At 43.3% G+C, this 14,437-nt stretch overlaps 1 protein-coding gene across 1 annotated transcript in view; it reads right to left on the bottom strand.

Annotated features, from left to right (window-relative positions):
• The window catches only part of TPK1 (thiamin pyrophosphokinase 1), an 846,565-nt gene that overhangs the window by 519,834 nt on the left and 312,294 nt on the right, over positions 1–14,437 (bottom strand). The gene's annotated exons all lie outside the window — the stretch shown is intronic.

The raw sequence follows: 14,437 nt of genomic DNA, 5'->3' as shown, positions 1-14,437 counted from the left end.
AGCGGGCATAATTTTTTTCCTCACTGATGTTGGGATCGTTTCTACTCCCAATGGCCACAGTCCAGCCCCCTAAAGTCTGAAGGACAGGACAGTAAACTAGCCCTTGGTTTAAAAAGTTTGGAAAACCCTGCATTAGAAGCTGCTACGTAGAATCAGGTTGTCGCCTTTGCAACAACGTTGATCACCGAGAACATGAAGAAAGACTCACCATTAACCACTTGCCGACCAGTGACGTACCCTTATGTCGTTAGACTTAAAGAGGTTATAGCGGGATGATGCCTGCAACTGCAGGCATCATCCTGGTACCATTTTAAAGCCAGCAGTCGGCTCTCTTGAAAAAGCAATCAGCTTCCTGATGCTTTCTCAGGCTCTCCCGTCCCACCGGTAGACCTAAGCAACCAGTCGGCACTCCCCAGAAAATGAAAAATAAGAACAAACGCTCCTAAAAATACACCAGGTGTCACTGAAACAGTAAATGAGGGTACATATCTCCAGTAGGTACACAGAAAAAAAAACATGACAATGGATCTAAAGCTGTTGCAATTAGCAATAAAGGTCTGCACATCACTCTTAGCTACACCATTCGGCAACCAACAATTTATTATTATTTAGGGTGCTTAAACTTCTCCATAGTGTATCTGTTATTACAATAGTTCTGAATATTTACAGCACACCAAATAGCCAAACTGCTTTAGCAATAAATTTGTATTAGGCTAACCAAGTATATTATCAAATAACAAGCATAATGCAACAAAGATATTCACTCCAAGATTGAATCATAGCAAAAACATGCATGCATATGGGTGCAATGAGCTACACCTAAAAGGTATAAGTGCTGATGTTCAGAAACACAGGAATTCAGTACCATTGATAGTGTAATGAAAAGGAAAGCTGAACCAGACCCTGGTGAAAAGAGGAGGAGGAAAAACCAACGTTTCGGGGATGTAATAACTCCTCTTTTTGGAAAATCCTCCCCTAGCATTTTTTCCAGGATTTCTCTGATGTAATAACCCCCTTTCTCAAGAACCTCCTACCGCAGAAGGCAAATGCAATGCTAAAGCATATTGGATATGGGGTGTGCTTACTCTATATATTCAAAACGAATGGATACAAAGCTAGTCATATAATACTAATGCAATAGGCACAGTGGTAGATTTGTCCAACGATGCTGAACGAAAAAAAATCGAACAATGTATTTATTTATTACAGGTATTTATATAGTGCTGTCAATTTACGCAGCACTTTACATACTTATTATACATTCTAATCAGTCCCTGCCCTCAAGGAGTTTACAATCTAAGGTTTCTAACTCACATTCATACATACTGTACACATATACTAGGGCTAATTTAGACAGGAACCAATTAACCCACGAGCATGTCTTTGAGCGTGCGAGAAAACTGGAGTATCCGGGGAAAACCCACGCAGGCAGGACCGGTGCTAGACTATTTTGCGCCCTAGGCTACCCATATTGGCAAATGCAGCCCAAACAGGGATGATTTCTCATCTTATTGCCAACGTTAGCTCCATGTGGAGACGGATTGGGTTGCTGGGAGGAAGTGAGGGAGATGCAAGGATTTTTGTTCATTTTGGCACCCCCCAGGTCCATTCTGCATCCCCTTCCCCACACCATCCTCCTGCACACCCACTATTGTAACAGGAGACCATTGTGCCAGGAGATGGGCAGTGTGTCAGGTGGGGGGCCAGTGTAACAGGTAGGGGGCCAGTGTGTCAGTTGGGGAGGCCTTGTGACAGGTGGGGGAGCAGTGTGACAGGTGGAGGGCCAGTGTGACAGATGGGGGGGGGGTATGACAGGTGGAGAGCAGTGTGACAAGTGGGAGTGTGACAGATAGGGGGTTGTGACAGGTAACAGGGGGAGTGTAACAGGTGAGGGGGGGGGAGTGTGGCAGGTAGGGGGAGCAGAGTGAAAGGTAGGGAGGACAGTGTGACAGGTGGGGGAGATTTGACAGGTGGGGGAGCAGTGTAACAGGTGGGAGAGCACTGTAACAGGTGGGGCAGTGTGACACGTGGGGAGATTGTGACAGGTGGGGGGGTGTGACAGGTGGGGGGCAGTGTGACAGATGGGAGAGCACTGTAACAGGTGGGGGAAGTGAGACAGGTGGGGGGGCAGTGTGACAGGTGGCGGCAGTGTGACAGGTGGGGGAGGTAGTGTGACATGTGAGGGACATTTTGTCAGTTGGGGGACACTGTGATAGGTGGGGGGGCAGTGTGACAGGTGGGGGGCAGTGTGACAGGTGGGGAAGGTAGTGTGACAGGTGGGGGAGGTAGTGTGTCAGGTGGGGGACAGTGTGACAGGTGGGGGGCAATGTGTCAGGAGCAGTTTGAAATAAAGAAGCCGGAGTCGGGGGCGGAGCTGGAATGTGGAGCTAATGGAGCAGTTCAGCACAAAGGAGGTAAGGTTTCCTCCTGAAGTGTGTACCTGCTAAGCAGGTCAGTGGTTACCAGCAGTCCTAGCAAGGTAGTCTCCTTCCTGTCTATGACAAGGACTGATTCTGCTGGCAAAGGTGTGGATCCTCTATTCAGGGGCACCACTCCGCCCCCCACTGATCTAGGAACCCGAAGGCAGGTATTTTGAAAATCCAAATCGCTAGCATGTGGCTGGGGATTTGAGTGCTACCACCCCCCAACCCCCAATCTCAGGGCCCTGCTTGCCTCCTCCTCCTCCGCCAGCTCAGCTCAGCTGTCCTCAGACTCCCAGGAGCCAACTCGGTGTCACCCTCCTCACATGCCGAGCTGCTGATGACCTCCTTCGCACCCCCCATAGCGAGCGTCTGCCACGGCAGCTGCTTTTATCGGATTGGCCAGCAGAGAGTCAGTGAGCGCCCCAGCCCAGTGTAGCGTAGGGAAACCAGCAGCCGTGGCTGCGCCCTAGGTGGTAGTGCTAACCATTTAGCCACTGTGCTGCGGTCCACATAAGTCTTCTCCAGAGAAAACAAAAATGTTTGGGAGTGTGTTAATTTTCACTCTAAAATATACAGCTTTCCTACACAACTTTATTCTCTATGGAAGTTGCTATATCATTTCTTTTATATCAGGGTATTGGAGAGAAAAAGTTACTAATGCTGAATCCGCTTTTAAAAAGTTTTACAATAAGCAAAAATAAATAAATAAAAGTATTCTCTGAAATGTGTACTATATCACTTAAAGCATAACTCCATTTTTGTTGAGTAAAAAAACATTCCCCTCTCGGTGATGTACATTCCAAGGATTTTAACAAACTTCTTTGCTGATTCCTACCTTTTGTTATTCTGAAGAAATCCCTGAGTTTTTTTCTGTATCCATGTGAGACAGTGAGTCTAATGGGAGTGGTTTCATAATTATCAGTAAGCTGTGCACCTGCAGGGCTCTAATGAAGAAAGCTGCAGGGGCTGCAATCATTTAACCAATATTTCCTATTGGAAGTATCTCACCAAAAATTACATTTTTGTTGCCCGGGATGCCTGAAATCTTATTTGTATCCTAGTGCAGACTTCTGGGAAAATTGGTGAGCCAATAACACAAGCAGAAAATTATGTTTCTGGGGGGGCGTTCTGTACACCATCTGTGTACAGAACAGCTCCAGGTAGCCATATTGCATTGCATTTTCAGAAAATTACAGCACTGCAGATTGAAAAGGAAAGGTGATTTTTAATAACATTCAATTACAATAGGACTTGTGTTGCAATTTCATGCGCTATCTTAATTTTTCCTTATTTGCTATTTTTTTTCACCACAAAAGTGGAGTTACTCTTTAAAAACATGGTTTTTAAACATGAAAATATGTTCAAACAAGGTATCCTTAAAGTGGAAATAAACTTCCACCTATTGTTTGTAGCTATAGGTAAGCCTATAAAAAGGCTTGCCTATGGGTACTGTAAATATTTCCTAAACGTGCACCATTTAGGAAATATTTACTGTACATGCAGCTGATGACGTCATTGGTGCATGTGCTCTGAAGGAATGGCCACCCCTGCGGATTCTTCAGAGCCCTGTGCCATGACCAGTGGCTCCCGCGTGCATTCGGGGGAGTGACGTCACATGGCTCCGGCCAGTGACACAGCCGGAGTCCGCAGACCCGAAAGGAAGATGGGTGAAGATGGATGCGGCCAACAACGAGGGCTCTGTTTGCAGGCAAGTTTCACATAATGTTCTAGTAAGCGATGCATACTAGCACATTATGCCTTTATTTTTGCAGGTCAGAAATAAAGAAAAGTGGCGCTTTACTACCTCTTTAACCACTTACCCACTGGGCACTCAAACCCCCTTCCTAACCAGACCAATTTTCAGCTTTTAGTGCTCTCACATTTTGAATGACAATTATTCATTAGTCATGCAACACTTTACCCATATGAAGTTTTCATCCTTTTTTTCACACAAATAGAGCTTTCTTTTGGGGGTATTTAATCATCATTGGGTTTTCTATTTTTTGCGCTATAAATGAAAAAATACCGAAAATTTTGAGAAAAAAAATTTTTTCTTCGTTTCGGTTTTAAAATTTTGCAAAATTAGTAATTTTTCTTCATAAATTGTGGCCAAAAGTTATACTGCTATATATCTTTGGTAAAACTAAGCCAAGTAAGTATATATATATATATATATATATATATATATATATTATTTGGTCTTTGTGTAGGTTATAGAGTCTACAAGCTATGGTGCCAGTCATTGAAAATGTATCACACCTGATGTACTGAGACCCTAATAAGCCAGGACAGTACAAATAACCCCCAAATTACCCCTTTTTAGAAAGTAGACATTCCAAGGTATTTAGTAAGAGGCATGGTGAGTTTTTTGAAATTGTAATTGTTTCCCACAATTCTTTGCAAAATGTTTATTTTTTTTTAACAAAATTGTCATATTACCAAGTTATTTCTCATACACTGTATAGGCATACTTGCAACTTCACCCCAAAATACAGTCTGCTACTCCTCTTGAGTATGGCGATACCACATGTGTGAGACTTTTACACAGCCTGACCACATACAGAGGCCCAACATCCAAGGAGCACCACCAGGTTTTCTAGGCGCAAAAATTACACATATAATTTCCTGACAACCTATCACACTTTTGAAGGCCCTGGAGCACCAGAACAATGAAAATTACCCCATTTTGGAAAGCAAACACCCCAACACAATCTAGGAGGAATAATGCGTCTTTTGAACATGTCATTTTTTTCCACAAGTTTTTGGAAAACACATTTTTTTTTTTACATTTTTTCTTCCATTTAGAAGATATTTCTAACACATAGAAGGTACACAGTAAAAAGGACACCCCAAAATACATTCTGCTACTCCTCCTGAGTATGACAATACCACATGTGTGAGACTATGGTGACATACAGAGGCCCAACATGCAGGAAGCACCGTCATTTCCTGACTACCCATTACACTTTTGTGAGGAACTTTAGGGCACGGATAAGCACTGTAGTGGCACTGATATGGCACGGATGAGCACTGATGTAGCATGGATGTGGCAGAGATGAGCACTGATGTGACATAGATGTGGCATGGATGAGCACTGATGTGGCATGAATGTAGCATGGATGAGCACTGATGTGGCATGGATGAGCACTGATGTGGCAAGGATGAGCACAGATGTGGCATGGATGAGCACAGATGTGGCACAGATGAGCACAGATGTGGCACGGATGAGCACAGATGTGGCACGGATGAGCACAGATGTGGCACGGATGAGCACAGATGTGGCATGGATGAGCACAAATGTGGCACCGATGAGCACTGATGTGGCATGGATGTGGCACATATGAGCACTGACATGGCATGGATGGGCATGGGTGTGGCATGGATGAGCACTGACATAGCGCAGATGATCACTGACATGGCATGCATGTGGCATTTATGAGCACGGATGAGCACTGAGGTGGCATGGATGTGGCACGGGTGAGCACTGATGTGGCATGGATGTGGCATAGATAAGCACTGATGTGGCAAAGATGAGCACTGATGTGGCACAGATGAGCACTGATGTGGCACAGATGTGGCATGGGTGTGGCGCGGATGACCACTGTTGTGGCATGGATGTGGCATGGATGAGAACTGACATGGCATGAATGAGGCATGGATTAGCGCTGACGTGGCATAGATGGGGCACGGATGAGCATTGATGTGGCTTGGATGTGGTACGGATCAGCACTGATGTGGCATGGATGTGGCACGGATCAGCACTGATGTGGCATGGGTGAGCACAGATGAAGCATGGATGTGGTACGAATGGGCATGAATGATTGAGGCAGGGATAGGCATGATTGAGGCATGGATGGGCATGATTGAGGTATAACTGAGGTATGATTGAGGCATGGAGGAGGCAGGGGATGAGCGGTGCTGCAGCCTACCTCCTCTCCCCACACATTGTACCGATCTCTGTGTACAGCGTGCGAGGTGAGGAGAGAACTGAACCGAGCATGCGCTGGTTTATTAACAACTGATCGCTCTGTCATTAGACAGAGCGATCACATGGTAAAAGGCTGCTGTCATTGGACCTTTACCATGATCTATGATGCGCTGGGTCCCTGGGACCCAGGGAGCATGGACACTTCTGTGTGCACGCTCCAGGGGGTTCACGGGAAGCCTGATTCTGGGAGGACTTCATTGTGTGCCCTCCCAGAATAAGCCGATCGTGCTGTAGCCATTATTTGGCCCGGTCGGCAAGTGGTTAAAGATGAATTCATGTATGGATATTTTATACACAGTTACATTGGTCCAGCTTAGGCCAATGCAACTATGTGTATATCATACCTGCCCGATCCTCCTGGACCTGGAAATCACTAAAGTAGACACCGCTACTCTAGTGATCCCCACTTGCTTCTGGGTCCTGTGCTGAGCAGCTGTCCTTCTGCATTCTGAGCACAGGTCATTGACATAGGCACCATTCAGAGAGTGTTTTGCATTTTCTGAATCAATGCTAAGTGTTCTCTTATTGGACCAAGGGAGAGAGAGTGATGTCACACTGTGCCACCTCTCTGTTTTGTCCAATCGGAAAAAACAAAACATTTTATAAGTGGCCCGTTCTCCTGTATTCACAATGCAGCAGGCTGGCTGCTCAACACTGGGCTCGGAAGCAAGTGGAGATCACTGGAGATCACTAGCTGTGTCTACTGCAGTGATTTATAGCTTTCCCGGGATCAGCCAGATTTGGTTTATAGTGGATTGCATGCAGCACAGAACTGGGTCAATAGGATGCATGATACTACTACATATAACTGCTAGCCCTTTCTATATTTGAGCACCTTGGGTCTGTTTGTTGCATTCATATATATATATTTATACAATGTATATATATATATATTTATATGTATGTACAGTTACATTGGTCCAAGCTAAATTAATCTAACTATGTATAACATATCCACTCCTGGTTTCATATTAGGAATAGTAACACAAAAATCTCCAGGCAGTCATTTTCGGAGCACAAGATGCTGAATTCTGATGCCTCAAGGCAGTTCTTCAGAGCTGTAGCTGGGAGGTAATTTTTAATTCATTTATTGCCAAGGGAAGATTACAAGATGAGTACAGCTTTGTGGCCTCATGTATTCTAAGTATGTTCCCACTTCCCATTCAGCTAATCAATTTGAAAATAAAAAGAAATAAAAAATACATGTGGTAGCCTACATGTGGTAGCCAATATATCAGCCATTTAGAATCACAAACCACACTCATGTCATATCGCTTTGTTATAAGGATGCGATAAGAGCAACGAGTGTATAATGGGCCGTATTGTGCTTACAGACTGAAAGACCTGGCTTCAATTATCGGCTAACTACAGCCGTGAGCTTGCCTGATTTTCATGACAGAAAATTACAGGTTGTGCATCTTTCAATTACAGAGAATTGTCAGATGAGCTACATATTTTGATTAGTGAATCCATTAAACAACAAGCTCATTTCAAGTTATTGTTTTATAGATGTTTCACGCAAAGGTGACAGCAATTACTCAATGTAAATGGACTGAGGATGCACAAAGCACGGACTTCCTGTGCTGATTTGGAGTGGAATATATGTATTTAGATCTAAGTTTTCAGAAGAATAAACTTGAATCTCCACATGATGTCTTTTAACTGGTCGTACACACAATGCCAGCAATAGATTATATTTGAAAAATATGTAAATTGAAAAAAATAAATCTGTTCCAAATTTAACTTGTTTTTTATAGCGACAGGAAAATGTGATTTATATACATTCTGCAATAGTCACAAAATATACTTTTTTAATTCTTTTTAGCAATTAACAGTATCTCAAAAAGTGAATACAAGCCTGACATTTTTGTAAATATTTTATTATATCTTATGTGACAACACTGAAGAAATGACATTTTGCTACAATTTAAAGTAGTGAGTGTACAGCTTGTATAACAGTGTAAATTTGCTGTCCCCTCAAAATAACTCAACACACAGCCATTAACCACTTTACGTCTGCTCACAGTAATACTACTGCGGCAGAGTGGCTCGTTATCTTCCGACGACGTAGTATTAACGTCGTCAGACACTCCCCCTTCTGGGCGGCGCTTGTGCGCCGCCGGAGGCTCGCTCCCGCTGTTTTCATTCACAGCGGGAGTCGGGCCAGGGGAGGAGCAGCGGCGATCGCCGCTGCTCTGCCCCGATCGCCGGGGATCTAGTGTGGAGATCCGCCCGCCTGTGTAAACACAAGCGGACGGATCTTCATAGTGACAGGGAGTGACAGATCGGACTGTTCAGCATAGCTGGACATCCGATCTGTCCATGACTCACTCAGTCCCCCCCCCCCCCCCACACGTCAGTAAGCACCAGGCATACATTAACCCCTCCCTCTCCAATAAAATTAACCCCTTCCCTGCCAGTGTCATTTTTACAGTAACAGTGCATATATATAGCACTGATTACTGCAGTAATGTCACTGGTACCCCCAAAAGTGTCAAAAATGTCAGTCAAGGGTCCGATCTGTCCGCCGCAATGTCGCAGTCCCACAAAAAAAATCGCAGATCGCCGCCATTACGCGTTAAAAAAAAAACACCAAAAATGACAGAAATCTTTCCCTTTGTTAGTAAACGCAATAACTTTTGCGCAAACCAATCAAAATACGCTTATTGCGATTTTTTTTACCAAACATAGGTAGCAGAAAACAAATTGGCCAAAAATTTTTTAAAAAATTGGTTTTTACATCTTTTTTGGGGGGAATTTCATATAAAAAAATGTTAAAAATATTGTTATTTTTTCAAAATAAACGCTCTTTTTTTGTTTATAGTGCAAAAAGTAAAAATGGCACAGGTGATCAAATACCACCAAAAGAAAGCTCTGTTTGTGGGAAAAAAAGGACGTAAATTCTGTTTGGGTACGGCGTCGCACGACCGCGCAATTGTCAGTTGAAGTCGCACAGTGCCGAATCGCAAAAAGTGGCCTGGACGGAAGACAGCAAAATCCTCCGGTGGTAAAGTGGTTAATGTCTAAACTGCTGGCAACAAAAGTGAGTACACCCCTAAGTGAAAATCTCCAAATTGGGCCCAAAGTGTCAATATTTTGTGTGGCCACCATTATTTTCCAGCTTTGCCTTAACCCTCTTGGGCATGGAGTTCACCAGAGCTTCACAGGTTGCCACTGGAGACCTCTTCCACTCCTCCATGACGACGTCACGGAGCTGGTGGATGTTAAAGACCTTGCGCTCCTCCACCTTCCATTTGAGGATGCACTACAGATTTTGAATAGGGTTTAGGTCTGGAGACATGCTTGGCCAGTCCAACACCTTTACCCTCAGCTTCTTTAGCAAGGCAGTGGTTGTCTTGGAGGTGTGTTTGAGATTCTCATTATGTTGGAATACTGCCCTGCGGCCCAGTCTCGGAAGGGAGGGGATAATGCTCTGTTTCAGTGTGTCACGGTACATGTTGGCATTCATAGTTCCTTCAATGAACTGTAACAGCACTCATGCAGCCCCTGATCATGACACTCCCATCACCATGCTTGACTGTAGGCAAGACACAGTTGTTTTTGTACTCCTGACCTGGTTGCCACCACACAGGCTTGATACCATCTGAACCAAAAAAGTTTATCTTGGTCTCACCAGACCACAGGACATGGTTCCGGTAATCCATGCCCTTAGTCTGATTGTTTTCAGCAAACTGTTTGCAGGCTTTCTTGTGCATAATCTTTAGAAGAGGCTTCCCACTGGGACGAAAACCTTGAAGAGCAATTTGATGCAGTGTGTGTCATATGGTCTGGGCACTGACAGGCTGACCCCTCACGCCTTCAACCTCTGCAGCAATGCTGGCAGCACTCATACATCTTTTTCCCAAGGACAACCTCTGGATATGACGCTGAGCACATGTACTTAACCTCTTTGGTCGAGTGGGACCTGTCCTGTTAAACCGATGTATGGCCACCATGCTGCAGCTCAGTTTCAGGGTCCTGGCAATCTTCTTATTACCTTAGTTATCTTTATGTAGAGCAACAATTATTTTTTTCAGATCCTCAGAGAGTTCTTTGCCATCGGGTGTCATGTTGAAATTCCATTAATCAGTATGAGAGAGTGAATGATAGTGAGTGAATGATGGTACGTTGTCCAAATTTAACACACCTGCTCCCCATTCACACCTGAGACCTTGTAACACTAATGAGTTACATGACACCAGGGAGGGACAATGGCTAATTGGACCTAATTTGGACATTTTCACTAAGGGGTGTACTCACTTTTCTTGCCAACGGTTTCGACAATAATTGCTGTGTGTTGAGTTATTTTGAGGAGACAACAAATATACAAGCTGTACACGCACTACTTTACATTGTAGCAAAGTGTCATTTCTTCAGTGTTGTCACATGAAAAGGTATAAAAAATTTTTACAAAAATGTGAGGGGTGTACTCATTTTTGTGAGATACTGTATATAGCATTGCCAATTTACGCAGTGCTTCAGATACTGTACATTCACATCTGCCCCTGTGCCCAATGAGCTTACAATCTAGGGTCCCTCACATACATACACACACATGCTATGCAGGAGCCAAATAACCTACCAGCATGTCTTTGAAATGCAGGAGGAAACTGAAGCACCCAGGGGAAACCCATGCAGGCTCAGGGAAAACATTCAAACTCCATGCTGATAGTGTCTTGACCAAGATTTGAATCTGGAACCCCAGTGCTGTAAGGCTAACTGCTGAGTCACATTTACTTTGAATACATCATATGCCCTTTTAAATCCACATATTACCTTGTAAAAAAAAAACTGCAGTGACATTATCAATGTAATGTACATAACTTGTACAGGGAGCAGAGGCATGTGTAGGATCCAGGAAGGACCAGTCACCCTGCACAAGGAGATAAAGCAGCAGTGACTGGTCCTTATTACAGGAACTCCTCCACAGAGCAAAGTGCAGGATTTGTTCTGTGCTGGATTATTGAACAGATCTAAGAAAAAATAAACAACCTCATAACCAATAAAGGACCTCAGGATTTAAGTAAAAATATACCTCTTGTGTTTACCACTTTATTACCGGGCCAAAGCAAAAAGACAGCTACAGCTCTCCTGTTCTGGGAGGCCGCCCATGCATGTTCTCCCAGAACATACCTCCCGCACACCCTCTGGGGCACATGCTGCAGTGCTCTGTGTGTCCTTTGGAAACAGCTGATTACAGATCGCAGTAAAGGGCCAATCACAGCAGCCCTTTACCATGTGATCAGCTGTGGCCAATCATTACTAGTAAAATAAATAAATAAATAAAAATTCAATAAAAATATCCCACCATTTGTAGTCTAATTGAATGTAGCAAAATAAATATTGGCCTAAAACGATGAAGAAATACGATTTTTTTTTTTTTTAAAAATGTATTGGATGTGTTTTATAGCAGAAAGTAAAAAAATGTTTGTTTGTTTTTTTCAAAATTGTCGGTCTTTTTTTGTTTACATAAAAAAAAAAAAAGTAGAGGTGAGCAAATGCAACCAAAAGAAAGCTCTATGGGTTGGAGGAGGGAACAGGTGGGTAGAAGTAGCTAGAACACAGCATAGAATTTAGCAGAGCAAGTCATCATATGGTTTTTGGTTGGTCTCTTCAGAGGAGCAATCGTCAGTTAACCACTTCAGCCCCAGAAGATTTTACCCCCTTCCTGCCCATGCCCTATTTTGCGATTCGGCACTGTGTTACTTTAACGGACAATTGCGCGGTCGTCCGACAATGTACCTAAACTAAATTTACGTTCTTTTTTTCCCATAAATAGAGCTTTCTTTTGGTGGTATTTGATCACCTATGCGATTTTTATTTTTTGCGCTATAAACAAAAAAATAGCGACAATTTTGAAAAAAAAAAAAAACAATATTTTTTACATTCTGCTATATGACATTCTCAAAAAAAAAAAAAATGTAAAATCAAAATTTTTTAACATTTTAGGCCAATTTGTTTTCTGCTACATATTTTTGGTAAAAAAAAAATTGCAATAAGCGTATTTTGATTGGTTTGCACAAACGTTATTGCGTCTACTAACTACAAGAAAGATTTATGTAATTTTTATTATTTTTTTTTTTTACTAGTAATGGCGGCAATCGAACTGCGACATTGCGGCGGACAGATCGGACCACTAACTGACATTTTTGACACTTTTGGGGGTACCAGTGACATTACTACTGTAATCAGTGCTAAAACTATGCACTGTTACTGTAATAATGACACTGGCAGGGAAGAGTTAACCCTGTTGGTGATCAAGGGGTTAAATGTAAGCCTAGGGGAGTGATTCTAACTGTGGGGGGGGGGGGGTTTGGCCTTGTGAAATGATCACAGAGACATGCGATCCTATATAGCAGGATCACATGGTCTCTGTGATCATCCTAGGGAGAAGGACGGACGGTTGTGTTTACATCAGCCGACCGTCCTTCTCTTTCAGCAGGGAGAGATCAAGGGTGTCAGGCGGCAATCGGAGCCGCCTGACACACATGCTGGCTTCTCCGTGCTCGCCCCCCAGATTCCCCAGAGTGAGCGCCGTACATGTAGAGTGGTTTGCCCAGGAGTGGCTGCCTGCCGCAGTATATCTGCGGTAGGCAGGCGTCTAGTGGTTAAAGTAACGCAGTGCTGTATCGCAAACAATGGTCCGGTCATGAAGAGGGGTAAACCTTCTGGAGCTGAAGTGGTAAATATCACCAAAAAAAAAAAAAAATGATAGAATTTTCACTTGGGTACAGTGTTGCATGACTACACAATTGTCATTCAAAGTGTGACAGCACTGAAAGCTGTAAATTGGACTGGACAGGATGAGAGTGAAAGTGGTTAAACAATGCTAGTTTTGCCCAGACATTGCTCTGTCACCATTGCAAACTTTTTAAGCTGAGTATAACAGAAATTATTGTGAGAAAACTACCAACAAACCACACTGTTATCATAGGAAATATTGTATGTGGGTGATCAAAAGTGTTACAAATACAGATCTACCATTTGTTTTTACTGCCTCTCACCTGCCCATGTGAACTTAGCCAAAGTCGATCTGAAATTACCACTCCGGAGAGTCTGGGACCACAGAAGCTACCCTTGCACACATCACCCACTCAGCATCACTGCTTATTTTCTCCACTTATAGAAGATCTCTCGACACACAATGTAAAAAATAATAAATCACCAAAGAGCACAAAGTAAGAAAAGGCCAAGTCCCTACCATAATTATTATTTTCAAAGTCCATATATCAGTTGGGATAGATAGGGTTATTCACTAACATTGTCTGTATCACTCCTCCAAAGCAGGACCTGGGTTGCCACCAGCTGGCAAACCATATAAATGACAAGGTAAAGGGGAGAGGAAGTGCTACTAATTCAATGTAGTATTTTATTGGACCATAGGAAAATAAAAGCAGATGCACTCATATGATTTAAAGCTAAGCCAGCTTATATCCAGCCTGAATAAGCCACTGAGTGAAGGATTCCTGAATACTGCAAGACAGCATACACACGAAGCTGTGCTGTACAGATGATGTCACACACTATGGAAGTGGCATGGCAACATGTTTTGGGAAGGGGTTTCCCTTTGTCAAGCCTTGGCAAAGGGGCATCCACTTCCTGAAAGGAAGGGGTAGCCTTCTTCTCCTGGAAAGGGGCAGCAGTTTGGGGACTAGGCATGCATACAAGAAAGTCTTCTCTATATTCCTATCACACACGTTCCTGGAATCAAGGCTCATCAGTAGTGGATGCTGTAACAATTACCAGCTGGATACTGGAAACTTCAAGTGTACATATTCGCTAGCACACCAAGGATTTTCAATCACCATCCAAAGGTTTTTATTGCAGTAAGATCGCATCACAAAGACAAGTGCAACATTTCGGAGCAACGCAGGACCCCTTCGACCAAGAAAGGTGGATTTTCAAGGAACCAGACTATACATTATACAATAATCTGGTCTTCCTGAATGAAAAAAATAAAATTAAAAATTGGGTATCGGTTGGAGGAGGGAACAGGTGGGTAGAGGTAGCTAGAACACAGCATAGA

This window comes from Pelophylax lessonae (assembly GCF_965119305.1).
Source record: "Pelophylax lessonae genome assembly, chromosome: 5".
In the NCBI taxonomy this organism is placed as follows: Eukaryota; Metazoa; Chordata; class Amphibia; order Anura; family Ranidae; genus Pelophylax; species Pelophylax lessonae.
Note: the sequence above shows the minus strand (reverse complement) of the source record. Positions and strands in the feature narration are given on the sequence as shown.